The sequence below is a fragment of the Chrysochloris asiatica genome, unplaced genomic scaffold (assembly GCF_000296735.1).
Source record: "Chrysochloris asiatica unplaced genomic scaffold, ChrAsi1.0 scaffold00083, whole genome shotgun sequence".
In the NCBI taxonomy this organism is placed as follows: domain Eukaryota; kingdom Metazoa; phylum Chordata; class Mammalia; order Afrosoricida; family Chrysochloridae; genus Chrysochloris; species Chrysochloris asiatica.
Window position 1 is genome coordinate 2,491,724 of NW_006408601.1, and position 4,616 is coordinate 2,496,339.

General features: G+C 39.9%; 1 pseudogene; it reads left to right on the forward strand.

Annotated features, from left to right (window-relative positions):
* The first annotated feature begins 526 nt into the window (after positions 1-526).
* LOC102814981 lies at positions 527-3,863 on the forward strand (annotated as a pseudogene).
* The last annotated feature ends 753 nt before the right edge of the window (positions 3,864-4,616 follow it).

Consider the following 4,616-nt stretch of genomic DNA (forward strand, 5'->3'; position numbering starts at 1 on the left):
ATGGACTGCCAAAAGAACCAACAGATCTGTGTTGGAAGAAGTGCAGCCAGAGTGCTCCTTGGAGGCCAGGATGGCCAAACTTCATCTCTCATGCTTCGGACATATTGTCAGGAGGGACTAGTCATTGGAGAAGTATATCATGTTTGGTAAGGTGGAGGGTCAGAGAAAATGAGGAAGACCCCCAGCAAGATGGATTGGCAAAGTGACAGCATCAATGGGCTCAAGCATGGCAACAACTGGCCCAGGACCGGGCAGTGTTTTGTTCTTTTTGTACATAGGGTTTCTATGAGTTGGTACCGACTCGATGGCCCCTAACAACAGCAACAAAACCATGCAAAGAACCATGAGCAGCTGAGGTGCTTGATGAATACAAAGGAAATATGGAATGGGTTGTGGAAGAAATTAGTTCTAAATACCAGCTATGGCCATGTGACCAGTTGTAGAAATGAAGACTGTTATTGTTATGAATATTTTTTCTTATTTGTGTACATCAAATATTTTTCTTTTGTTCACTTATAAATATAAGATGTTAATGAGGTTAGTGTGCTTTCAGTTGCACATGTGTTAGTTGTATCATGTTAGATACAAGAATGACTTTATAATTGTCTTTATTTGGAGATTTTGTATGACTTAAAACAGGTGTGGGGAATGTCTGGCCTGCAAACTGTATAAGGTGTGGTCCCCACAAGTAAGCACAGTTCTAGCCATCACATTCATGGGGTAGATGGGTATTAATTAAATATTAGACCAAATATAGAAGGCTAAATTTTAAGTTGATAATTTTGTATGTCCAATGAATGAGGTTATAAATTTTGGTAGAAAAGACGCTTCCTACCCCTGGCAGTTGTTCGAACAGAACAAGGGAATACTGAATGGTTTAAAATTAGGAAAGGTGTGCACCAGGGTTGTATTCTTTCACCATATTTATTCAATTTGTGTGCTGAGCAAATAATCAGAGAATGTGAATTACATGAAGAAGAATGTGGCATCAGGATTCAAGAAAGACTTATTAACAACTTGTGATATGCACATGATACAACCTTGCTTGCTAAATGTGAAGAGGACTTAAAATACTTACTGATGAAGATCAAAGACCACAGCTTTGGTATGGGTTGCACCTTAATGTAAAGAAAACAAAAATCCTCACTACTGGACCAATAAATAACAGCAAGATAAGTGGAGAAAATATTGAAGTTGTCAAAGACTTCATTTTGCTTGGATCAACCATCAATATTCATGGAAGCAGCAGTCAAAAAAAAAAAAAGAAAACTCAAACCATGTTTGTATTGGGCAAGTTTGAGGCACAAGACCACTTTAAAATGTTCAAGAGCGAAGATGTCAGTTTGAGGACTAAAATGAGCCTGACCCAAGCCATGGTATTTTCAATAACCTCATATGCATGGGAAAGTTGGACAGTGAATAAGGAAAACAGTAGAAAAATTAATGCATTTGCATTATGGTGTTGAGGAGAATATTGAAAGTACCATGGACTACCAAATGAACAAACCAATCTATGTTGGAAGAAGTACAGCCAGAATGCTCCTTGGAAGCCAGGATGGCCAAGCTTTGTCTCTCATACTTTGGACATGTTACCAGGAGGGACCAGTCCCCGGAAAAGGACATCATGCTTGGTAAAGTTGAAGGTCAAAGAAAAAGAGGAAGACCCCAACAAGATGGTCAACATAGTGGCAGCAGCAATGGACTTAAGTTGCACAACAATTTGAGGTTGGCACAGGACTGAGCAGTATTTTCTTCTGTTATGCATAGGGTCGTTATGAGCTAGTACTGACTCTATGGCACCTAGCAATAACCACCCCTGGTTTAGTTGTATATAGGTGTCAAATTGACAAGGAATGGACTGTGATAGTTAAGGTTTTGTGTCAATCATGATTGGGCTAGGATTGTTAGTGGTTTGGGAGCTGAGATATATTTATCCTTTATGATGAGATCTAATAAAGTGTCAGCTCTATAATAAGTGCTACTATAGCAGTCCTGGTGTGGCGCTGGGGTTAATGGGCCAGACTGCAAAGCCGTTTGAACTGCAAAGTCGACAGTTGAAGTTCACCAGCTGCTCCTCAGAAACCCTACAGTGTCGCTATGGATCGGAACCAACTCAATGGCACTTAACAACAACAATATAAGCAGCCAATTCGTCAAGAGAAGTTTCCTCAAGGGTGTGGACTACTTCTTATATACTGGGCATTTAGGCAAGGCTTGCTTGCTCTCTTCTGTGCCTAGACTTTGCATCTGGCTCGTCTGCCAACATCTGGTGTTTGGACTTGAGTCAGCCACGTGCTCTATTACCTGTTGATCCTGAGAGTAGCCTGCCTTTTTACCTGCTGGAACTGCCTGTCTGCCTGCCTGCCATCTAACTTGCTGATGTTTCTTTATCTGATCTGGAATTGGGACTTTTCCACCTCTACAACTATGTGAACCATTTCCTTGCTATAAACCTCTCTTTATATATACATATATAAGTTTCATTGGTTTTGCTATTCCAAAGAACCTAAGATAGACACTAATAAAACTTAAAACTAACAGTTAGCAAAGAGTACTATTTTCCTTTTAATTATTACCTTGGGTCAATTGCAAGAAATACGATTGAACCAAAGAAAACATTTTTTTATTCTCTCTGCTTTTTATCTTATTAACATCTAGATTGCTTTCATCAACACACATATCAAAAACCAAACCCAGTACTTTTGAGTGGATTCTCACTCACAGTGATCCTATAGCAGAGAATAGAACTGCCCCATAGTGTTTCCAAGGCTGTAAATCTTAACAGAACTAGTGTTTTGCCTGTGGATGGCACAGAGGAACCATTGTTAGTCTTTTTTCCCCCACTGTCATTGTGTCTAAGCCAGAGTTTCCTAAAGAGTTGAACAGCTGCAGAAACTCTTCATCCGAGGGTTGAGCTTTGAAGCAATAGATGAGAGTCTGCAGAGCCATTTTGAGCAATGAGGAAAGTCAGAGGCTGTAGGGTAATGAGAGATCTAAACACCAAGCACTCCAGAGCCTTTGGGTTTGTCATTTACTGTACTGTGAGGGAGGTAGATGCAGCTCCAAATGCAAGGTCACACAAGATAGATGGAAGGAAGAGCTGTGGACCCAAAGAGTGCTGCCTCATGAGAAGACACTCAAAGACCATGTGCCCATTTAACTGTGAAAAAGTTTTGTTCATGGTCTTAAAGAAGACTCCAAAGAGCAGTACAGGAAAATTGTTTTGAGCCATATAGGAAAACTGAAGTGACTGAAATCATAATTGACCAAGGCAGTGGCAAGAAGAGGGGTTTTGCTTTTGTAGTTTTTGATGAGCATGACTCTATAGATAAGGTTGTCATTCAGAATTAGCATAGTGTGAAAGGCCACATGTCTGAAGTAAGGAAAGCCCTGTCAAAGCAAGAGATGGCCAGTGCCTCTTTCACCTGAAACTGTTGAAGTGGTTCTGTTAACTTCAATAGTAACCATGGAGGCAATTTTAGTAGTAATGACAACTTTGCTTGTGGGCGAAACTTCATCAGCAAAGTGGCTTTGTGGTGCAGCTCTGGTGGTGGTGGATATGGAGACAGTTGGGATGGTTATAATGGACTTGGTAATGATGGAAGTAGTTTTGGAAATGGTAGAAGCTACAATGGTTTTGGCAATTAAACAAGCAGTCTTCCAATTTTGGACTCATGGAAGGAGAAAACTGTGGAGGCAGAAGCTCTGGCCATTATGTGGTAGAAGTCCAAACTTTGCAAAACTATGAAACCAAAGTGTTTGTGAAGGTTCCAGCAGCAGTGGTAGGTCTGACAGTGACAGAGGGTTTTAATAGCTGCCAGGAAACAAAGCTTGTCAAGAGAGGAAAGCCAGATAAAAAATAAAACCTGTTTAATTTTCCCTGATTTTATGACATTGCTTTCAATAAGCAAATATTAAATGCATACGACTTGACTGGTGTACTAGTGTTGTAATTCTTTGGAGTGTCCCAACTTCCTATTTGATTCTTCCCATTCAATGAGGCAGGCAATACTAAGATCTTCCACAAACATCTAGCCATCTAAAATGGAGAGATGACTCATTCTGCCTATATATAAACAAGCTAGATAGTAGAAGGGTAGGTGGGTTTTCTACTTTTAAGATTTCAGGGTATCTTCAAACTGAAATCTCAGTGTTATCAGTGTGCAAAACCTGAAAGAGATGTGTAAGTAAGGAAAGTGCTAGTCATCCAGTAAACCCAAAACGAAAGGATAATGCTGGCCATATATTGCCTTTCTGACATTTCCTTGGGATTCCGCAAGAGCCTCCCCTTTTCCCCTCCCCCCATTAAAGCCATTTAAGTGTGTGTTAAACAACTACAACAGAATATTAAATTAAAAGTTTGGCTAAAATAATAATAATAAAGACAGAGAGGAGGAGAGCCAGAGAAGTGATGGGGAACCTACAGGTTACAACAGATTTATGAAGTCAGTTAAGGCTAGATGCCACAAAGAAAACACGTTTTAGACAATTTTCATGTGTATGAGCAAAAAAAAACGACAAAAAACTGAGGACTGTGTCTGTGACTAATTGTATAACAGGTTATTTCAGTTCCTGTTCTGTGGAAAGTGTAAAGCATTCCAACAAAGGGTTTTAAT